The following is a 25167-nucleotide window of genomic DNA, read 5'->3' on the forward strand; positions in this document are numbered from 1 at the left end:
CAGCGTGAAAGAACGCAGCAGCTTTATTTTGGGAGATGAGTGCAGAGATACGAGTTTAGGGTCAGCATCATATCAGGGCAGCCGAAGCAGACACCTCTTCTTCAAACACATGAACAACAGAAGTCAGCTGGTTTCAGACGCTTTATTGCTCTTCTCATTCCTTACAGGCAGGATCAGGGGATAATTTTGCAGTAGTTGTACTTCCATGTTCTTCTGTTCTCTGGTTTCCAGAGGGAACAATGTCGTTTTATTTGACCAATCATAAAACCCACATTTGACATTTTTAAACCGGTGATTCTCAGCATTTTGTCTCGTTCCACTAATTATCTTCTGAATACTGAGCGATCGGTGACCTTCTCCTGACTGCAGAATAATTGAAGAATAATTAAAATCCGCCTAAACCAGCCTCCACTGGATGCAAACAGTCAAAATGGGGAGAAATCGGTTGATTAATAATTTAAACTGATCGCATAAAAGAAGCATTGAGGTGGGAATTTAAATCTACCTACTATATGTATCACATATCAGTATAGATTTATTTTTCCTGCTGGCTGTCATAATAAAAATAACAGGACAAGGAAAACTGACAAACATTAAGGGATAATCTCTACAAAATGTTACTGAAAAAGTCGATCACTGCCGTAACAAAAGCCTCGTTTCATTATTTATGCACAAATACAGCAAATGAATGCAAGAGTTAAAAGGTTTTTACATCTCCAGTGAATATTTCTGGAATGTTTTACTTGTTTTGGAAACATTCCATTAAAATAAGTTTCCATACATTCTTATTTTGAACATTTTGCTGCCATTTAAAGAAGGTCAGGACTTTATAAATAATCTTTTACTCATGTGTTCACCACCGGCTAGGATTTCAACAGCATCAGCATGATTCACCGGCAGCCCGAAAAACTGGAAAACTGGTTTGAAAAGGCCAAAAAAAAAAAGGACTTAACACCAACAACCTGCTGCAGGCGTTTGATGGGCAACGTATAAAGTAAAAATCTTACTCCTCCTTTAATTGGATCCTTCTTTCAACATTTGAGCAAATATTTCTGGAGGAAACTCCGTGGAACTACAACCAACTGCAAAAAGCACAGGACACAAGCGCCGCCTCTTCTGCCGCTGCCTGTGGTCGCCACTTACCAGCTTCCCCATCCCATGATGATGATGTCATGACCCCACAGATTCAGCAACATCCCAACTGAATAAAACAAGAGAATAACAGGGTTAGGAAGCGTCAAAAGACCTGCTGATCCCCTGCAAGGATGCCCCGCACCGCTGATGTGTTACCGTAACAACGTAGTAGTAGTAGTAGTAGTAATAATAACTACTATTATTTTATTATAATAGTATTAATAGTAATGTAATATTAATAGTAGTAGTAGCAGTAGTAATCATAATAGTATTAGTATTATTAATAATTTTAATATGATTATCCTTACTACTAATACTATGTAATAGTAATAATAATAATAGTATTAATAGTATTAGTAATGGTAACCATATTCGTAATGTAGTAGAATCAATATTGATAATAGCAATAATCATAGTTATATGTAATAATATTGTAATATTAATAGCAATTGTACTAATAGCAATAATAATAGTCATCATAGTAATATATAATAGTAGCATAATATTAAAAAATATAATGATTATTTTATTAATAGTATCAGTAAAGGGAGGACGGGAAGATTTTCTTATGATTACCAAATCTTTTGAAGATTCACGTAGTCGCAGCTCCAATTTAAATACTAAACAATAGATGAAGCTTATTTTACAGCAGTTTGTTTTTGTCCATGCGGCCGGTCCTCATCAAGTTAAATCAGTACTGTACTCCTCACAGGTAGAGGAGAACCCGGCTCCTCAACAGATCCCTGAACCTCCTCTCCAGCTGCTGGTGACATAAATAATCCTTTACTTATCACTCAATGGGCATTCATAGTCAGAGACATTAGTCATAAATAAGACTATCATGTTCCACACCCCATCCACGCATATTATAATCTACACTTTTCACGACAGGTGTGTTGTAATAAATTCAGCCTTTCTGCACTGTGACGGTGGAAAACCCAGATATCCATACAGACAGGAAGATTCTTCACCTGAAAGGGATTCAGAGTTTCTCATTCAGTCAAGGTGTTTCACGTCAGCGGAACAAGGAGGGAACGTAAAGGCAACACAAACGACGAGACGTCTGCCCGACAGCCTCTGATGAATGTCCATATTTAAGTCCCAAAGCCAGACGCTGATCAAAGACCTGATAAGAGGCACAAAGAAGATCAATTACGCTCGCCCATTTTCCCCCCCTGAATCCTCTATCCTAGCACTTTTACAGCGACAGACACATTTCTCATCTCCAGTGATGCTTTTAATGATTCTGTTAAGAGCTGAGGAGACGACTCTCCTCCCCCCCCCCCCCACCGGCCTGTTGAATTGCAGCTTGCTTCCGAACCGCTTTAAATGGATGTGAATCGACTATTTGCTTATTTTGGACTCCAAAACTCCAAAAGAAAAACAAATATTTAACCCATCAGGTCGCCGTAAACAACTGTTTACAATACAGGATGTGGGATTTAAGAGGCTGTCCAGCAATGTTTCTCACTCAGGACAAGGACGGAGGACTGGGATGAATTATTTACTGAAGGGTCAGGATCGAGCAGCCCGACGGAGCTTTGTCTTCCCGGCATGTAACCCAGGAGTCTGACGATTTAAGAGAGAGCAGCAGTTCAGTATCAGTTTGGCTTTTATAACAATAAAAAGGTGATTATCCTTGAAGGAATCTTTGAGACCAGCCACAATGATTTTAAAGACGCCTCAAACCACTCATTGATATTTTCTGTTCAGCTGAAATCTCATTGGTTGAATTTAAATTAAATGGAAATGTTTGCACTTTAGGGGTAATTAGCAAATTACTCATTATCATTTGACCTTTATGCATTTTTTTATGCATCATATGCAAATGTATTAAATAAAACAAGATTTTCAAAAATCTCCTTTTAATGGACGTATTGATAATCTGGAATTAGTTAGTGCTGAATTTATTCAATCAATGTTTATTAGCAATTGGTAATCAATGTCTTACAAAATTTGAGATAGTTGTCTTTTGTCTTTAAAAGGAAGGAATTAAAATAAACTGTCGTGAAATAATTCCTTCATAATCAAACCAGATAATTGATTATTCTGAATTTCCAATTGTCGCTAATAAAATATGTTTAAAACTCCTGACGCGTTAAAGTGACGTCCGACTGGAGGAGGTGGGTGAACCTGTCAAACGCAGTCCTGGGCATAATAACTCTTGTCTGTTTCTGCTGCGGCTTATCTCTGCCCTCTGATGTACAGTATAGTGCGCTAAACACGCCATGGCACGCACACACACACACACACACACACACACACACACTTACACACGCAGCTATCACATGCATTTCCCTCCAGCTGATGCCAGGACTCTTAAAAGTATTAATCACTTGGTGCTGATGATGAATGGATGGACTCCACTTAAGCTAATTAATCTGAGCAGCTGCCAGCCGGTCAGTCAGTCAGTCAGTCAGTCAGTCAGTCAGTCAGCCGGCCGGCCAATTAAAGGCCTAAAGGTATCAGAGAGAGGATGGGAGGATGAGGAGTGAGGGAGGACAGATGATGCTCCTCCGGTTTACATGCTTAATATTGTATACGTGTATATGATATGTTTTTATATTACATGTGTTCACACATACTAATTTATGACTTAAAGCTCATGAGAGTTATTCCATCATAAATAACGCGGAAGGGTTCTCACCAGATGAGCGTCACTGAGGAGAGGCGGAGCCAAGCTTGGCGGCAAACCGAACCCTGCAAAAGAAAGAACAATCACAACTTCAATTTTAACGTCAGGGGGGGGGGGGGGGGGGGGGGGTCTAATTAAATGCATTCATTGGTTTCTCCAGAATTCTTTTATCATCTCTCAATGCTGGAATTCTATTTTCATGTGAATTGTGAACTCAGACAGCCGAGGCGCCGTACAACCGCACAGACGCCAACAGTCGCACAAACACCTACAGTCGTCAACGACTGCAAATACAAAAATACAATAAAAAAAACACTGCAGAATTAGAGCCACAACATATATAACTAGAAAAGCACTCAGAGCGCAGACCTCCGCCAAGCAGCTCGTTCCCCTCCTAATTCCGTCCACATGGTGATCTGGATCATCATCAGAAGGTTCTACATTGTTCTTAGTACCTTTGTCAACCAACCATGAAAAATAAAAGTGAATCCGTTTTTAACTGATTTTTGAATCTGTAAATTGGGTTTTCAATGTTAAAATGTAATATGTGCTCCCGGTGATACGTGCCGAGGAGCATGCCTCCTTTTCAGGGGCCAACGGAGGGCGCGGGTAACGAGGAGGCTTCCAGTAAAAAAAAGTATGTCAGCAGGTAAATAAACAGCTTTGAAGGGGAAGTCAGAGGTTTCATGTCTGTGAGTATTTAAGGTCAAATGTCAAAACCGGGATGTTCGTCGTATCGATCGAAAGCAAAAATCACAGCCGTGATTCTGATCTCCGGTTGGGCTGTGCTGCTCCTCAACAAAATAAAAGCGGTGTCCTTGTTTTATTCACGCGTGACATCAACGCTCAAAGCTCGATCAGCAGTCGCAATCCACGTATCCTACTGGACGAGATAATAATGCTTCTGTGGTTACCATGGTTGCATCACAAATAAGGACATTGTTTTCTTCAAGCCCTTGTAATTAGAACGGAAACAATTTAAAATTAATCAACTTTTTGTGTACTTATGATATTGGGAAAACAACAAACTTTATAATGGAGGACTGATTGTTTTTGTTGTTGTTGTTTTTTGTCTGAACATCCGAAGGTCAAATTGTTCAGAAACCGTGAAGTTGAAGCCGAGACAAGTTCTGTGAGGTCATAAATGTCAAGCGACGGAAAGAGGAAAATGCCATTCAGCCAATCAGGTCTAAATATACATGAATAAATAATATATAAGAAGAAACCTAAACACGACGCATGATTTAAGAAAGCTGCTATACACTAAAAATAACTACGAGTTGAAAAGTAGTGATGTTTTAAAGTTAAAATAAATGTAAATGAAATATTAAAACATTCACAACATCAACATGGCGGCGAAGCTCCAGACACAAAATGTCCTCTCTGAGCCTTTTACCGCTAGAACCTCAACCCGTCCTACAGTCTGACACGCAGTCGCCGTGGGTTACGGTAATATGACTGAAGGGTCAACATGTGACTCTGATTTGAATGCGTAAAATGTCAGCCTGGTTGGACAGATGAGGAGCGAGAACAGGAAACAAGTTCTTTCACACGTCCTCATGCATGCAGAGACGCACAACAGGCAGAAAAACATGTTCACGTGTGTGTAAAAACTACACAGTCGCACAACACGCAGAAAAACATGTTCACGTGTGTGTAAAAACTACACAGACGCACAACACGCAGAAAAAACATGTTCACGTGTGTGTAAAAACTACGCAGACGCACAACACGCAGAAAAACATGTTCACGTGTGTGTAAAAACTACGCAGACGCACAACACGCAGAAAAACATGTTCACGTGTGTGTAAAAACTACACAGACGCACAACACGCAGAAAAAACATGTTCACGTGTGTGTAAAAACTACACAGACGCACAACACGCAGAAAAACATGTTCACGTGTGTGTAAAAACTACGCAGACGCACAACACGCAGAAAAACATGTTCACGTGTGTGTAAAAACTACACAGACGCACAACACGCAGAAAAAACATGTTCACGTGTGTGTAAAAACTACACAGACGCACAACACGCAGAAAAACATGTTCACGTGTGTGTAAAAACTACGCAGACGCACAACACGCAGAAAAACATGTTCACGTGTGTATAAAAACTACACTGCTTAACGGGGGTTGTACAAAAACACTGTATGTGCAAATAAACATACAACAAATAGCTCATACAGCAGGAGCATGACTACACTATGCGTGTTAGAGGACACACACTGTCAAACATGTGTACATGTACACACACTGTGTAAACACACACATAGACCAAACTCTAAGAGTACACAAATGTGTACAATACAACCATAGTCACAGATAAATGTACATAATCTGATCATAAATGTAGTAGAATGCATATTGTTATTAAGAATAATAGTAACTATTATTATTGTTGTAATTATTATATACGCAATATACAAACAGATACATGAGCTGCATCTTTAAGCATATGTGAGATAAATAATGATAAATATCATTATCATGACTACGTACACAACAAATAAAACACACACAGTCATCAAATGACAATGAGCACAGACATTTAACATATGCTCACACACTGCAACACAAAGATACACAAAAAGAGCACACACACATCATATCTTAGTAGTATTAAATGTGTAATAATGTAAATTTGTACAAGTACAACAAAATAAACACACACCCCACCCCACCTCTTATGAATGTATGTCCAGGAACAGTGTGCAAACACACAACACAACAATTCAGTACAAAGAGACAAAATGCACAGCCTGCAGACACATTCACACACATCAGACACACACAGACCAGCCAATAAAAGTAGCTGCATAAACACACGCACACACACACACACACACACATACACACACGCCATTAGTGAGGTGATGCCACCCACGGACTCTGATCACGCATCACCGGCCGACTGAAACCATAAACAATATTGTAATATGTTCATTCATCGTCTCATTTAAATCAGGGAGGGTCGACAGTTAATAACTGATGACTGTGGAATTATTTAGGGCTGTCAGATTCCTGCAGGACAGAAGCAGCCAATCAGATCGATTAGAATAAAAGAGGAAAATATAGGTCAAATTATTCCAATCATAAAGCTCCTTGTGAAGTGAATTTTAATATTCAAATTCAAACTGAATTTGAGTCATCGGCATTTAGATTGCCAAAGATACCACGACAGATATTCAGTGACTAACTGGAATATTTCCTCCATCTCAGTCATAAGCAAAATAAAGAAATCATCATGAGTCAAAAATTAGGAAATGGAAATCCGTGCAAATTTCAATCTAAACTTAAATTACAGCTTCTTGCAGCTGGAGAATAACATTTGTTTTAAAAGTGCATCTGTTGTTGCTGGAGAGGTGAGAAGGAGGTTTTTTCTTCTTCATCTTCTTCCAGTCGAAACTGAGTGGGTTGCCATATAACGAACATTTCAAGGCAAATTTCCCCTTCGCGCTCTGTTAATATTATCACTCCAAAGCATCAGAGTTTCAGTATGACTTGAATGAATTTATTTATAAGATGAAAACAAGCCCGACGCCAAACAGGGTCACCGGAGAGCCTGCGTGCCGTACTGAAAAACAAATCTGACACAAATAAATGTAAACTTCCCTTCTCAGCATCCAACTTTGATTTTAAATCGATACATTTCAGTTTTCATCATATTTTTATTTGATTAAATCAGTTTAATTTCAAGCCAAAGTAATAAAGTAATAATCAAGATTTACCCCATTTCAACTTTAGATTGGAATCCCATACTAATACCTAAAATGAATATATCAATATTAAAGTTTAAGAGTGAGCAATAGAAGAAATATGAAACATTAGATTGTCCCAATAAATGAATAAAAATGTCTGCGAGCGTTTAACACTCCTCCTCCCACACTCACAGTTTCTATGTCACCTTTAAAGGTTTTATCGATCAAAGTCATTTCACTCTGATTCAGAGTTTCACTTTTACTGCAACTTTAGATTTATTTTTAAAATGCACACAACGATGCAAAGACGCTGCACATAGATAAATGGCCTGATATTCTTTGCTGCACCGACAGCAGCAGCTTCACTTTCCTCACACTCAGAGGCCCGAGACTAAAAACACCAAACAGCACCGATCACAATTTTCTAGCGCCTCACAAAAAAAACAAACACAAAATCAGAGCAAAACTATGGTGGAAAAATTTTCTCCGGGCAGCAGAGCCTGAGTTTTTTTGTCTCTGTGGGATCGGTGCACGTTTGAAAAAGTGAAAAGGAAGCCGAGATGATCAGAGAACAGCAGGTAGACGCGATGAAAAACCTTTCTTTGTTTCTCTGCTGCAGATTTTTTTTTTCTTTTTTAGATAAAAGAGAGCAGAAATCTGAAGATTAAACGGCTGGAAAGAAGAAAAAAGACTTCAAATAAAAAGGTTTTGTATTGAAAAATAACTTGATTTCTGCAACACAAAACAGCCGCCTGGTCTTATTTTGATTTAGTATGAGAATGATTTTAAAAGTATTTCCTCCATTTTTTTATTTCTAGTATTTTTTTGATTAGAAATAAAAGAAGGAGAAAGGAAAGAGAAAACATAAGCAAGCCAGTTAATTATGACAAAACTATGCCAAGCAATATATATACACATCATATATATATATACACATACACGAGAGGATTTCAAGTACACCCACTAGTTATACTATTATATTTACGAGTCAGAAGTTTCATGAAGAAGCGAGAGAGGAAAGAAAAGGTTTGATCTGAATCATCACCTTCAATGTCTTCTTCGTCAAACCGCTTTTGATTTGTGTGCTTTCACAGCAAATACAGACGCAGACGCAAGAAAGACAAGAAAAGAGCGAAAGGGGGGAAACGGGACAGTTGGACAACTGCAGAGACATGTTCCCACATGTCTCTGAAGCCACATGGCTGCGAGACAGCCATTTTGAGGTGGCGTGAACATCGCGTGCTAAAACTGCTGCGGCGGTGCTGAAGAGACAACCAGACACGGCGAGGCCTCGCGTCCCTGCGCGTCCTTTGTCCCGCAGGTTCAACTCAAATATTTAATGTGAGGCTTCACGTTAAACTGACACCAAATTAAATCACGTGTCCAAAGTGTGCAATGAAAGCGGCGACCGCCAAGCTCCGAACGCTGACGTTCTTCGCTGCGCTACGGCGACACCGTTGGACAATCTTCATGCAGAAGCTTCGTCGAGGCATTTTGGCTCTTCTGAACCAACGCGAGGTCAAGATCTCCAACGTGCTGGCAGGAAAATGTCAAACCGACATGTTACTTCCCACTGATCGGACTATCCACGCCGACTTCCTCTTTCGTGACAAACAGCGACATTTGCAGCGCCGCCTCGCCACCGACATGGGCGGGCCCAATACGCTTGTGGTCAAATCACAAATCACGGGTTTTTAAATTCACAATTATTTTTGCACAAATGTAGGAAAAAAAGAAAGAAAGAAATCAAAATTTCATATCAGCAGCTCGGTTTATATTTTATGTGTGATTTAGTGCCATCTAGTGGTTTTGTTTTTAGATTGCAACCAACTGAACACCCCTCATCTTTCCCCTCGTTGGCTGCTGAAAACTCTGTTATGTTCTCTGACTCTCGGGTTTAGTTTGTCCCTTTCGGGCTGCCGTAGAATCCTGACCTACAGGCGGCAGGAAAACGAAGACACTTTGTGTTCGTCCAGTGACAGCGGCACGAAAACTCTCTTAAAGTTCCGTTAAAGTTTCCGGAAGCTTTCATCCCGAGCTGGGAGCTCTTCCTCGAAAAACTCGTTTTGACTTGAGCTGGTGACCCTTCAGCTTCGTCTCCTTCAACCCCCAGCCTCCCTCATCTTCATCAGTGTGTTTAACACACAACAGAGGCCGCGCTCGCCGGTAGCATGTCCGGCTACAGAGGGACAAATGAGGAGACTCAACCAAATGAAACTGGATTTTAAACCTTAAATCTGACAGTAAAGACTCAGCTTCAGGCTGTTGTTTTTATGTCTTCCTTCATTTAGAGTCTCTTTCAGCTTCACGCTACACAAACGCATGGATCGTTGTAAAACTGATCCGGGTCCACCCACAATAATCTAACATTCATTTTTCTGTCCGAAGCGTTGACTCACGCCGTCAGCTCTCATTTAAGAATCCAAAACTAACCAATCGGTCGAGCCGTCCCGTCCCGAGAAAGCTTCCGCCTCCTGTTGCAGCAGCGGTGACAAACATGGAAACCCTGTTGGGTCGCTCTCCCGGGCAACAGACGGCACAAAGGCAGATTCTTGTGTTGCCCTCAGGGTGGCAGGAAACAAAGACAGCAAATTAAATATGTGTTAAACCTTTCCGGTTCTGGTCTCCGAACCTTGGTTGGGGGACACCGGGGATCCACATCTCACAACATATGGTTAAAAATAAAATAAAACTTAAATAATTCAAACTTAGGCGTTAGCACTAAAGCTACACCAAACGGCGGCCTCATTGCAGCTTTGATGCACGACTGAGGAGCGTTTGTGTCTCAGAGCTTTAATGAATGTTATACAATACTTAAAATTCAACGCACCCCCCTCCCCCCCCAGCAGGGATCGATCTCATGAATTAACACCAGCTTCAGGCAGAGATCAGCTGCAGCTCAGAGGATCCAGTGGTGAGGATAAACACATGAACGCTCAGCTCTCCCAGGACAGGAAATTCTAAAACCCAGAACCGAGAGAAGGCTTGTGGGTTTCATGCTCTTTGGACGGGAGGCAACGGCGTCGCTGCAACCTGACCTTTAACATCGTGTGTGCATCAATGCCACCTGCGGAGCCAAAACGAAGCCCACGCACGCCGTGTCACTCGTACTCCAAATACCGACTTCATCGCCTGCCTCCCGATCAGCTTCTGTCAGAACAGCAACAACATATCTACGGGTGAAAAGAAACAAGCACGCAGCATGGCGGACGTCAGTCCACTTTACTATCCCGGCATCCGTCTGGCGTGAACGCCCAGCCGCTCCTCCCCTCCCTACCATCCCGTGGATCTGGTATTTTTAGACTCCTGTAGTATAACCAGGTGATGTTTGTGTTGTTTACAGCCGTGTGCAAGATTCAAATGAGTTTCCCTCTCAGGGCGAACGTTTAAAGGTCACGCTCGTCTGCTCTAAATGCCACGCCGACACGTGGAACATCAGGAAACGCTTCAGACTGCAGACAGAAAGTGACATTTCTGACATGAGGTGAGGCAGGTGGTTAATATTTCACCGATTTACTGCATTTAGCTCTGTTAGCAGCTTTAACGTAGCATATAGCGCGCACACACACACACACACAGGTTTCAGTGTCATCATTCTGGAAATGACATAATGAGATGATGAATATTTTAAATATGTTATAAAATATCAGTTATTGATTTAGATATTTCCTCTGGTCCCGGTCCAATCCAGCGTATTTATAATTGATGTTATTCAAAATATTAATTGTTTTGTTTTTTTTACTTTCATGTTTAAACATGCTCGACAGACATAGATGACATTTTTTTATATAAACACAACAGAATGCACAAAAGTGAAATTCCCCTAATTAAGCAACGCCATAAAATCATTAAGAGTCATTTTTAATCATAAACAAAGAGTTACATTTCAAAAAGTCACCGCTTTATTGGATTGTTCTTCTTTAAAATTGATTAATGTCTGAGTTTAATCAACTATTAAGCGATTATTGTGCTGCCCTTTGAGGTGCCAGTTATACTAAATACGGCGTTTTTTGTGACGTCAGCTCGGGCAGAAAGCAGAAAAAATACCATCTTGTGTATTTAACAGTTTATAATCCACCTTTTAGAGCAACATTTGTGTTTAGGCGCATTAACACGTGTAAAATAAAAGGCATGTTTGTTTCGTTTCAGCTGAATTGTGATCCATGTTCTAAATGGTGCGTCCATCGATCCACCTGATTGGACACCCAAAGCTGCCGTTCATCTCCTCTTAATATCCAGGTTCTGCTGACTTAAAGTCAGTCTTAAGTCTGTGACTTAAATATATTCATCATCATCATCATCATCAGTGACGCCGTCGGGGTGAATTTTATCTTCCTCACAACCGCAGGTGATTCAGAAACGCACAAACACGCGCACATGGAGAATAAAGATGTGAAACTTCATATAGCTTTTCAAAGAGTGTGTTCAAAGAGAGGGAAATTCGGACGATGATTGGACAGATCGTCGTCATCGAGCGGCTGTAAATGCGTTTTGGGGATTTAGCGGTAAAAGCGCGACATTCCAGGAGGGCCGCGTTCGGTTCCTCCTGGTTTATCTGCGGGTTCTTATAGACGAGTCGAAGTTTAAACGTGTGTGACGTTAAATATAGAACTAATTTTTGGTTATTTCTATATTTAGAGCGCTTTTTTAAAAACGAAACAAAACAAAAAAAACTTACTCTAACGCTGTTTTTACAACAAAACACTGGACATCCAGAGAGAAAGGAGTTATTGATTATCAGATAATATACAGATGTAAATCGATAATTCAGTGTGAAATAAAACATTAATTATCTGTTAATTAAAATATTAACTGACGCAATAAACCCCTGATTCGTTTGTGAGAAGGGGGGGGAAAGCCAGACGCCAGTCTCCTCATTTTGACATTTGGATGATCCCCTCTAGTTTTCAGTCAGAAACCTTATTGATAACGACACGGCCCCGGTGTCACGGCAGCCGGTAACACCTTGTATGGAAAACACACGTTTTAGTCTCAGAGCAGCGTCATATTTTATTTGTTATTTTTGCAGCGACGTGGGAAAGAAATGCCACTCATTTATGAAGCGTAATAGGTTTAATAATTCAGTGGTTAAAGATCTATTAATTATTAACAGGACGGAGGTGATAAGATGAAGAAATAAATAAAACTGTAGTGTTTCAACAACAATCCTCCATCAAGCGTCAGAAGGGAGGCATCGAACTGGATTTAAAATGTTTAAAAGCAAACGTCAAATTATTCTTCTGCGGTTTTACTTTCTTTTTTTGTGAACGCATCACAGGCAGCATTTCTGATTATCTCTATCATTTTAAATTAATTCCTGCAGCTGCTGTGGATTTTATATCTAATTTTCATCAGTGTAGTTAAAAAACAACAACTTGGTAAAGTCGTGTTAAAAATGCATTTTCCACGCCTCATTTCAAAAATAAAAAAAGGCGTTTTTTTTACTTTTCAATAAACCTGATATTTACGGTGACGTCAGTAACATTTAACTTAAAACAGCTAGTGTGGGGAAACTTTTACTTTATAGTTTGAATTTAACAAAACTCACATTTTGGAAAAACCTGACAAGAAAGGGACGCGGTGGCAAAAAACATGGATTATATTTCAGACGCAAGAGGAGGATTGTTGCGAACGTTCTTCACAACAAATCTTAACAAACACGGGTCGAAAATGTAACTTTAAATAAATGCAAATAAACGGAAGCTTATTTTCAAGCCTGGAAACCAGAAAAATCAAGGTAATAATAGCGGAACGTGCAAAGATTCAGAAGTGGTGAAGAGAAATGTGTAAATCTTGACAGAAATAAATGTAAACACTTTTAACCAGCGGAGCGGTGACTGTTTCAGGTCTGTGTCGGCCTTCGGGAGATTTTATTTATACAGATAAAGTTTACCGAGCCTTGGAAGACGATGATGGGGAAAAAACGGGACCACTAACGCTGTTCAGTGAGGTCGAGTCGCCCTCTAGTGGACAGAGACGGTAGGGCAGTCTCTGACGTCAGACATTCGCCACTTCTTTCCAGTCTCCTCTCTGTTCTTACAACCCCAAATAACAACCCCGGCTCCTGGAGGCCCTGCTGGAGGCCCTGCTGGAGGCCCTGCTGGAGGCCCTGCTGGAGGCCCTGCTGGAGGCCCTGCTGGAGGCCCTGCTGGAGGCCCTCCTACAGGCCCTCCTACAGGCCCTCCTGTTTTGAATGTTTTTAGACGACTCTACTTTTATTCATTGTTATTTATGAAGTTGTGTCTGTTGCTTGGAAGACTGCGATGCAATGTCTCCAATCCGATATAGCAGAACAAAAGCAGACCTAATTTATTTTATTTAAATATTTCCTCCTGTTAAAAGCTGCGATCACTGATGAACAATTCGGTGGAGAAAATTCTCCACAATTTATAGCGATATATTAGAATTACTTATATCTACGTTCCAAATCAGCAAAAATAGATTTATAACAAATGAGAAAAATAATCTGAATTCACATTTGAGAATATTTTGTTTCGCAATGGATTAAGTATTGGCATTTCTATTTTTATTTAGCTCTGTAAAGCTTCCACAGCAAAGCGTTAACATGTGTGGGCAATATTGATTCATTAAAATGATCATATTGGTGGATGAAGTCAAAACTAGATTAACGTGACCTCAGGATTTCACAAATCAGAATTATTTATGAGTCATTTTTCTGTAGTTTTAGCTGCCGGATGAGAAAGCGAGAATATGAGAGTCTTTGTCATCATAATTCTGTTACGATCTCCCGGTGGTTTGTGTTCTTCTTAGTCATTTACTGTACGTCAGACCGTCCCACACACACACACACACACACACACACACTTCAAAAACCAACAGCCTGTTGATCCCTGCAGTTCAATAATCATTTAAATGTATTCTTTCACACCATCTGAGCCCGTTTTGATTTACAGACAGAAAAATATTGTCACAACGATTCGACAAACTTCCAAAGCGCCTCCGTCCGCCTGCAGCCGGCTGCACACGTTTTTCTTTTCTCTCCCTTTTATTCTTTGAGGCGATCACGCCTCTAACTCTGGATCGATTCATTTACATCAGGAGGTATGAAGTGATTTAAAAGCAACAGGAGAAGTCACACCAATAAACCGGCGATCTACAAGTGTTTTCAACGGGATTGATGTGGCCACGCCCTCATCCATCACCTTTTACTGTGTATTTTAAAAAGGAACATCAGATTTATGCGCGTCATCATTTCTCCGGTGGGCCTCGCGGTTTCTTTAAGGGTGTGGGAGTGGGAGTGGGAGACGATCTGGTGTTTCTGCGAGCAGCAGCAGAGCGCTGAGTCATCTCTGCCGCAGCCCCACCCCCCCCACCCACCCACCCACGCCACACTGTTCTCAGTCTCTGTCAGTGGTGGTGATACGGACATGATACCAAAACTAACTGTGTGGCTTGATCCGGGCAGACAGATGATAAAAAAGAACACACGTTTACCGTAAACGGGAGGGTGGAGGGGGTGTGGCAGGGCGGGACATAGGTGGGTGTGGCAGTTATGAGCGGCATGAAGAACGAGTGAAAGAGTGAGGGAAGACATGAGAGTGGATGAAATATTCGATGCGTAGTCAAGAGGAGCAAAGGAGCGGCTTTCACACTTCTTGATAAATTGACCATGAATCCAAAAGTGCTTTTCGAGGCTTTGGGGGGACCGGGTGTTGGCCCGGATCGAGGGACTGTCCCGTGAGCTCGTCCACCTCAGCTCATGGCCCGATCCGTGGAAGAACAGCTGAGACTGGAGCCCACCTTGCGCCAGCAGGCTGTTTCGACAGATTGCCGGACTTGGCAAAGACTTAGAGGGACGGAGGTCTCTCCTCGGCTCCCGAGATGTGGATTTACCGAGGATCAATTGGATCAAGACAGATTCATAGTTTTTTGGCTAGAATTTGAATTATTCTGCCCCCCCCCCCTCCTTCCCCCATCAGAGAGGGCACCACGCAGCTGGGCTTATCTGTCTGTTAGACCAAACATTTTCCCAAGGACAAGGTCGCAGTGTTCTGTGGCTCTTACACACATGGACAAGAAGTGGCAAGGACTGACGCGCACACACACACAAACACACACACACAAACACACACCCCTCCCTCAATGGCTCTTCCATCCTGTCTGATTTCATCCTCTGGACTGTCCTGCCCCCCTCCCTCCCTCCATGGTCCCAGCTTCCTGGCCTGGATCCTGATCATCTTGAAAAAAACCAATCCCAGCACGTTCCCAGTGCAGCTTTGCCAGTCCAATACGTGTGTGTTTATCGTGTACTAAATGTGTGTAACTAGCACCGTCTTAGCGAACACCATGAGAAGCACGGGTCACATGACCCCCCCCCCCTGACCCAAACGTGTCTTACTCACGCACTCGTTAAAACTCTAAAGGCGCTGCCGCTTTCAGGTTCACAGATGTGGTCAACTTGAGATGAGCCTCAGATGTTGAGTCTGATATTTGGCCGGCAGCCTGTCCTCAGGTTTTAGTTCTAATTTCTCATTCTGATTGCCATGAGAAGAAGAAAAAAAAAACACTTTCCCCTGCTGCGCTTTAAGGTTTGAAGTTAAACCTTCCTTTATCTCAAGTCAGCAGAAAAACAACCTGAAATCTGTTTTACTTCAGATCATCTCAGAGAAGCTCCAGAACCAGAAGCGCCGATCAGAGACCGTTCTCTCATGAAAGCACGAACGGAGGCTTCTCTTGACCGGCATTCCTTCTGAGCATCATAAACACCAGCAGATTTCTCAAAAAGGGGTTTCCACTCACCGATAAGTCCTCATCCTCCTCTTCATCGGAGAGCCTTCACTGAGGGCAGAGACACAGGGTCTGTGGGGGGGGGGGAAGGAATATTTTAATCACTTTGAAAGAAGCTAGTTGTCTTCCCACACACACACACACACACACACACAGAACAATCAAAGAGGAGCGAGGGGTATCGCTTTAGATAGAAAGAAGGACAGAAAATAATGAGGCGGAATAGAAGAGAGGAATGAATAGAATGCAGAGCAAAAGCAGATGACAGAGGGAGGAGAGAGAGAGAGGGGCGTGGCTCAGCTGAGTCATCATCCACCACTTCCTGCGAGAGCTCTCTACTAATGAGTGGCCAACTTTCTGAGGCACACACACACACACACGATGCTCTCTCTCTTTCCCTTACGTCATCACCGCGTGACAAGACAGCGGCCTGAGAACTCGACCCGTGAAGCGACCTCGCCCGGGGCGTCGTGAGAAGCAGAACAATCCGAGCTAAGTTTAGAACGCTCGAACCCTTTTCCCAGAAATCCCGTCCACATTTAAACTTCTCGGGAGACGTGGAGTCCAGCATTCTGTGAGGTGTCAAAACCGAAAGCCGTGTCTTTCATGAAAGGAAGCTTTGGGTTTAGAACCGCCGCTCCATTTCATGACGGATCCCGAGCCCGATTCAACCAGAGGACCGAAGGAGTTCACGGATTCCTCCACCCTGCTGGGGAACGTCAGACCCTTCTTTCTCTGAACTATCGCGTAGTCACAGTCGAAGGATCCGACACATCAGGAGGTTCTGGACTTGAATCCCGCCAAAAGAGACAGGAAGTGTGGAACAGTCCATTTCTTTCTGTTACGAGAATCAGGTTCTCCAATAAATGATCCGCCATGTTCAATCCAATGCAATGTTCATAGCAGGAACCTGATGATGTCACTGACATTTATGCACACGGCGTAGCTTAGCCTAAAGGCTAGCAAGAGGAGAGCTGATGATCAACAGCTGGAAGCCTGACTGATCCCATCTCTATTGTGTAATCTGCTTTGAGTAAAAATAAATACATCATTAATAAAGGTTTCCACCGGGGGGGGGGGGGGGGGGGGGGGGGGGTTCTGACCCACTCCCACAGAATTCTCCTCTGTCTCTGGGAGCAGAGGGAGAGCAGAGGATCTGACTCACCTCCTCTATAGTCTAAACAACATTAGTGTTGAGTCGGTGCACTGAGACTCCATTGTGTTTCTGATTAGTCCACCAAGACACAGACAGTGTGTGTGTGTGTGTGTGTGTGTGCGTGTGTGTGCGTGTGTGCGTGCATGTGCGTGTGTGTTGGCTGAGACACTGAAGACGCGCGTTATCCCGTGACGGTGTGGGAACCGATGAGGATTTCTCACCGTCTTCATCTTAAGAATTTTTAGTGTGGGTGGTATTTCTGTGCAACACTATTTGTGTGTGTGTGTGTGTGTGTGGTCTTGTGGGCAGCGTGTGTGATGTAGACACAGATGATTAATGCTTGAGTAAGCCCACCAAGCTTGCTGCTGCAGGTGGGACGTCTTTGTTTCCGAGGGTCACTGAAAAGTTGACCTTCATCAAAGGTCACGATGGGCTAACCAGCGAGACATTCTGTAGGTTTTCATCAAGCGTAAAGGAAAAACATTTAACAAGTAAATTCATTAGATTGAAACATTTCCTCTTCTTAAATGAAATGTAATATTTTACTTTACTCAAGTATTTTCATGAGGGTTCTTTTTTTGTTTTTTTTACTATCATCCACTGTAGATCATTGAATAAAAATAAGTAGGCTAATAATGTATGTAGCTTTAGTTTAGAGATTTAAAAAAAAAGCAGAACAATAAATAAATTATATAAAAATTAATACAAACTGTCCAAATCTTCTGTCATTATCAAAATAAGTGTTTATTCTTTGGATATTCTTTTAGTGACCGTTAGCATGCTAAGGAAAACACATGAAGCGCTAGCACGTCCCGTCCCGTCACAAAGTAAAACTTCAACTGCAGCTTCAATCAATAGCGATAAAGAGCTCTCTCACACACACGCACACACACACACACACACACACAGGCACTGAATTAGGCACTGAGCTCCATGACTGTGTGAAACTAAACCTGGCTGCTTCTCATTGCGCTAGCCCATCGATGTCTTTAACTGTGTCAATCAATATCGCCAGCTGGCGCCACAACCAATCAATACCGCCCACTCCGCAGGGGGTGGAGTTCCATCATTCACCCTGGAGAAATAACACTCTGAAAGAATTCAGATTGTGTGCTGGCGGGCCGGAAGACACGGAGTAATAATCAGAGAGATGATGATAATGATGGTGGTTGAAACACTGCCCTCTGCTGGCAGGAACAAGTATCTGGACTTCAGAGTCCATCCATCCATCCATCATCCATCATCCACCGCGTATCCGTGGCGGTGTCGCGGAGGTCAACAGTCTCAGCAGAGACTTCCTCGTCCTCCAGCTCTTCCAGGAGGGGGGGGATCCCAAGGCGTTCCCAGGTCAGCAGAGAGACATCGTCTCTCCAGCGTGTCTTAGGTCTTCCCCGAGGCCTCCTCCCGGTGGGACATGCACGGAACACCTCCCCAGGGGGCATCAGAAATAGATGCCCCAGCCACCTCTCGATGTGGAGGAGCAGCGGCTCAGCTCCGAGTTCCTCCCTCTGAGCTCCTCAGCCTGTCTCTCTGACCGCTTGTATCCGGAATCTGTTTTTAATGTGTGTCAACTTCATTAAATCCACAATTGTAAAAATAATAATAATAATTTAAATTTAAATATCCAAAATTTCATTCCTTTTTTTTTTTTTTTAACCTTGTCTGCATTCGTGCTCCACAGTGACGCACATAACGTCAGTCACTGTTAGAGTTCTATGCAATTTTTATTCTTATAGTGATTGTGACCGTCACCTGCCCTCTTGGCAGACTAGCCTATTCCTATTTTATTGGTTTTATTACCTGCTTACCGCCGTAGAGGGCTGTGCACACCGCAGTGAACACACAACATGGACAAACAAAAAGTGACAAATACACAGTGTTCTGAGAAGAAAGTGCAATGGATTTATTTGTGCCCCTTAATTCTACCCCTTCCATCCAATCATCACCAAGAGTTGTCCCAATACACCAGGTTCACATTCGTCTCTAGAGGAAAGTATGGATCACCAAGTTCTCAGATCTGAGGAAAAAGAGAAAGAGCATAGTGAGAGCCACAAACACTGAACCAGCAACCTCCACTGACTCAGAGATCTGTGGGCGGAGTTGATTCTCTAAACGAGTTTCGATATGTGCTGGAGAGGTGGATCTGGCATGCGTGAAACCTCCACCTAAGAACGGGGCAGCCATCCCGGACCCAACAACGGCAACATAAGCCCCCAGATCACCCCAAGCCGCCACAGCAATTTCATTCCTAACCGGCATGCTGGAAGTAAAATAAAGTCTTGAAACCAGAAAAAATAATATATTTAACAAATTTGATATTTTGTGTTTTGCACCACGTCAGCTTTTCCACTAGGTGGCGACAAAAGCCTGCATTCAGTACAGTGTGGTGCTGTTGTCTCCACCTCGTCTAAAAAGTGCAGTAAATGCTGCAGAATCCAAAAGGAGCTGATAAACACTGCCTGATTTTCCACCAAAATACTTTTAGGTTAGATAATTTTGGTGTCTTAAACAACGCAGATATTCTGTGATCTAGTGCAGCAACACTTATGAAACATGTAATCTTTTTGAAGTTGGAATTCAATTGAATAATTAAAAAAAAAGCAGTTCACGAGTAAAAAAAACAACAACATTTGGCAGTAGTGTTTGAAAACGGGGGTTTTCTGAAGTTTCAGGCTCCACCACCACTTCCTCTGCAAGCTTCATGTCTTTACTGGAAACCAGTAGCTGTGACTGAAACCCCCACAATGGGAGTGTAAAGTGTCCTCGTGGACGTTAGTTAGTTAGACAGTGAACGCAAAAACTGTCACGCATCCTTCCTTCAGCCAGCTGCACCCCGTGGCAGCACCTGACACGAAACCAGTAGTTCATCTTTAAACCAGTCACCACTCGGTGTGTGTTGTGCTGTTATTGTGTTATTGCTGCAGTTTAGAGGGCGGACATGTGTAAAAGTTCAAGTGCTGATAGCGGATATGGGATGCATGCACCGTACCCTGCAGGAAAAGAGGGTGTAGCTCTATTCCAGTTCATTCTGCACCACCCAGATTAGAAGCAATCACGATAAAACACCCACGCAACTATGTCCTCTGAGTTATCAGCTGATATAAGATGTTTTTTAAATACTGCTGACCGGTTATGCTGATCATTTTAGCTCTAAACCCGCTGTAAACACACACACACACACACACACGCACACACACACACACACACGAGATTGCAGCTCGCCGCATGAGTCACACCTTTGCACACATTCAGCCATGCAGTGTGCACAAGAACACCGAAATACCCCCCCCCCCACAGGAGGCTCCACGTTTTCATGCACTCTAAATGCAAATAGGCTCACATTACTCCATGTTAATTTCAGCACATATCTTGATGTGGTTCAATTTAGAATTTTGTATATAAAAAGAAAAAAAACAAACTCAGTGGAATAATTTTATTTCCCACCATCCCTCAGGCTTCAGTGGTAATTTTGAAACATGCAACACAACACCTGTGAAGCTACCGGCGAGGAGGTAGCTGCGATTACTTCCCGAAAAGTTCATCGTAAGGACGTTCATCTTGGAGACGAGAGTTCTGCTGGTACTTATTACTATATATAGCAACGGGCGCCTGACAGTGACACATGGGTTTGTGTTAGCATGCACCACGAAGCACACTTCCTGTGACTCCACAGAAAGGTGCTTTTAGACTTTGTGACGCTTCGGCCGCCTGCAGCAGTTGAAGAGCTACATCTCTCTGTAAATATTATTTTTGTTAAGGTGGAAATCATCCCAGAAGAATGATCGAGATCCTGGGAAACTTTCTTTATGGCTGTGAGAAGAAGACGAATCTCATGTCCTCACTAAATATGAGGCTAGGAGGATATTAGCGCTTAGATTAGCATGCGGACGAGAACCAGACGGACACAGTTAGCCTTAGACATGCCTGCTCCTCTAAAATGAATTAATCTATGCAATAGCATCTAATTTTTTATTATGTAACAAAAAAGAAATGCTAAGAAGTTGCGTTTTAATCCTAAACAAGGGTAACTGCCTCTTGGCTAGCTCCCTATTTTAACACAGACAAGAGACAGATTAGCAAGTAAATTCAAAATGTGAAAGACTTGCTACAATATGCTAATGAGATCCAAAAATTTATCTCAAGTGCTTTGCATCCACTGGGATTTCACGTGAACAAACATGGCTCGATTATGCTGGCCCCAAGTGGCCAGAAATAGTCACCGCAGGTTACAGTTCAATCGACCATCATCGGGGGTTTATATCAGTTAAAAAGAGCTAAATCAGGCCTTGATTTGATCGGCTGATTCTTCAAAGCCCGATGAAGAGGAGAGAATCCCTCCTGGCTGTGGTGAAGCTGAACTGGGAGTAAACCTGCCGATCTGACCTCCTTCCTGCATCTCCTGCGACTTCCAGTAGTTTTAAGCCGTGTAGCGTTGCTGTGGATTCTCCATGCTCACTGACCCACAACACAAAGGACATTCTTTACCGTCATCGCCGTTATGACAACGATGCAACTTCACCATGGCAACTAAATTCCTTGGAGGCTTATAGCACTAAGTGCAAGTACGCGCATATGGTAAACTCATTGTGACACCATGGCTGTACCTGAGGCCGACAAATTGTGCGGCATGGTAGTTAGCTTTAGTAAGGACAGAGTACGTCCTGGACCTGAATTGACATCCGATCGAAGCTATAGGGGTGAACGTTATTTTACTGCCGGGGATGCAAAAGGCTGCAAGCAACAAGAGGAAGTTGGTGCCGCCGAGGTCGCTGGGAAATAGAACAAGGAAACTGAGCTGGTGTCTTTACACCACACACACACACACACACACACCCTTTCTGTTTCCCGCTTCACGCACCCTATTCCTCTTTTCTCAATGTCCCTGCCGCATGAACGGAGAAAACTGGGCCAGGGAAATCCCACGTTGCCCATTGTGAAACACAGATTCACCACATCGCCATGAAGGGTTTGCCTGCAGAATGCAACCGGTGGGGGGGGGGGGGGGGGCTGACAACGGGCAGAAGGGAAACGTGAAAAAAAAAAAAAGGGTTTACAAAGAGATTGGTTCTTCAACTTTTGCTTCAGCGGAAACAGAACCGGTTGCAGAACCCCTTCCCTACTGAAGGAGGATGCTGTAACTGTCACATTGGTGAGTTTGTGACCGTTGGAAATGATAAAATCAGCGCAAAGACTTCATACCTTCAGGTGGAATTATATATAAAACAGAAAAAAAGACTAGTGTGGGATGCTAAAAGTCCAATTCACGTCCACTCAGTTTTCAAGGTCCTCACCATGCAGTGGACGTCATGACAACGCAAAGCCCAGAAGCTTTCTCCAGAGCTTCCGTGATTCAACTTCTATATCTGTGGAGTTTTGTTTTAAAGGCCGAGATGCATGCCGACATGCCGGAAGTTAATTCCAGGTTTCTTGTTTAAGGTTATGAAAGAAGTTTAGTGCTTGAAATCAGATCTGCAAACTTGACAAGATGGAACACAAGACACAAACAGCCACGATCTGAAAAATGAATGTTTGATTGTGTGTTATTCTTCATGTTTGTCACATGTCACATTTTATCCGCACTAATTCAGGCAACTTTTGAAGAGCTTTCTGCAGCATCGGGGCGGCAACAACAGTGAGCAAATCGCTCTGAGCGTAAACACGGATTTCCTTTAGATAAAAGACATCTAATAAAATGTTAAAGCCGCTGTCCAATGATGACAAGACAAACTGCTCAGCTACTAAGGAAGCAGCTACCTATTTGATCTAACTTAACTAATATGTAAAATGAATTTAAAAATAATAATTATTGTGTGCTATTAATACATCACTGTAATGTGCAGTTGTCAAAAAGTGCGCATCCTCATGCAGCAAAAAAAGAAAGAATCATCCTATTAGGGATGATGATGTCATTTGTCCGACAGTACTTGAACGCAGCAGAGCGGTTTCCCTTTCTTCAGGTACTATTTGAGTGACGCCCGGTGCATTCTGGTCATTCTTTCCAGAGGGTGACGCTGCCAGCCGGACGTCACGCGTGGATCACGCGCGTGAGCTCAGGGAACAAAGCGCGTCCCGCACTCATGAGCGAACCACAGAAATGCTGCTGCCCATTAAAATAAATGGGAAGAAACGAGCCATTCAACAGCCTGTGAGAAGAGGAAGAGGAAGGTCTGGCTACTATCTCTGACACCGCATAGTTCCTTTTATCTGTGCGCCACCCGCCCGTGTGCGTCATTGCGCTGCAGGGCGCTCGACTTCTCTACTTTTTTTTTTTTTTTTTTTTTAAGAATGTTTGACTGTTCTGAAATGTTAAATCGAGTACAGAAAAAATAAGGAAATGCGTAAATATCCGCGTAAAAGTGCGCCAATAAGTCGAGCGCGTGCAGGTTTCGCGTTCGCAGCCGATCAGCGGAGCTGCGTGGATGACTTTTACGCATCTAATTGGAAGAAGGGGAATCAACTGAGGGACTTACCCCGCATCCCCGGAGGTCGGGCGGTCGTTTTCTTTTTAAACTCAGACATTTGGCGTTTCCTTTTCACTTTCAGGTGAATAAAAATCCTCCCGAACACGATTCCCGCGCGCGTTTTCTCGCTGCCGGTCCTCAGAGACTTTCTGAAACTTTCTTAATTGCTGCACTGGATCCGTCTTCTGCAGTTCAGCCATTCATATTACCGGGGCTGAGCTCAGCACCGGAGCTTGATGCATTTCTTGTTCTTTTTTTTTTTTTTTGGTCACACCCACCTCCTGTCAGTCCTGCATCCTCCTCCTCTCCCCCCCCCCCCCCTGCAGCTGCAGAGGCCTCCTCATGAATGGAGCTCTAAGACACCGCCTTTCATTTAACAAGAGAACAAAGTGCAAACGCACCCAACAATGACCTTCAGGGAGAATCACCAGCTCAAGGTCGTTCATGTAACGCTCACTATAATAATTTAGCTGTAAAAGAAGTTAAACCTCAGTGGGATTAAGTGTTTATTTTCCATTTCGGAATGAGAGTGTGGCGTTCCAGGCGTTGCTGGAGTCCACCTACAAGAAATAAGTCAAATAAGATCAACTTTATTGATCCCACAAAGGGGGAATTCTACTTATTGCACCGACAAAAAGTTGTACAATAGTACAGTAATACTGTATATATAAATATATATACACACACACACACACACGCAGCGTACAGAAGTACCAGTGCAAAAAAGATAGAATGTCAAGGATCACTAAAAATTTACATTCAAGAATTTAAACAAGACTGAGTCTCAGCCACGCCCAGTTCCGACCGGCCACGCCCAGTTTCGGCCAGCCACGCCCAGCCACTCTGAATGGCTGCCAGTCTACATGAAAACAGCATTTTTAGGAACATAGAATGTAAAGTTTTTTTACATTTGTTGAGTGTTTGCTAACTGGCGTTTCCTCCTACTGGCGTGAACACACAGAGGAATTAAAAGCAGAAGTTCTGGGTTGACTTCCCTGACGCGTTGCTCAACGGCAGATGAGCTGTGGAAGCATCGAAACGCAGTGTCTCAACAGGATGGATAGGAAGGCTGATTAAAAACTCAAAACTTGGTGCTCCCGTCTGGGAAGCGAAGATGTGTGTGGGGGGGGAAGATGCCACGTTGGGAGGAGAGGGGGGGGGGTGTTTTCTGTGACGCACACAGACTGGCTTGTTGTGGAAACAAACAATGGGATTGCGTCCTGGAGGCAGCGCCCATTTTCCCACAGGCTGAATGAGAGGCTTGACAAACGGCCAACACACACGTACATCCCTGCAGCCTGGGACAAACACCAATATTACACAATCATATACT

The 25167-nt window shown here is 42.9% G+C and overlaps 1 long non-coding RNA gene across 1 annotated transcript; it reads right to left on the bottom strand.

Annotated features, from left to right (window-relative positions):
- Positions 1-128: 128 nt before the first annotated feature.
- Positions 129-24026, bottom strand: LOC137895881 (uncharacterized). The gene is made up of 5 exons (XR_011105565.1): positions 23844-24026; positions 16230-16289; positions 3782-3834; positions 2106-2260; positions 129-1201 (listed from the first exon to the last, which is right to left on the bottom strand). It is a non-coding gene; the product is annotated as an uncharacterized lncRNA (long non-coding RNA).
- Between the last annotated feature and the right edge of the window lie 1141 nt (positions 24027-25167).

The sequence above is a fragment of the Brachionichthys hirsutus genome, chromosome 7, assembly GCF_040956055.1.
Source record: "Brachionichthys hirsutus isolate HB-005 chromosome 7, CSIRO-AGI_Bhir_v1, whole genome shotgun sequence".
Classification (NCBI taxonomy): Eukaryota; Metazoa; Chordata; class Actinopteri; order Lophiiformes; family Brachionichthyidae; genus Brachionichthys; species Brachionichthys hirsutus.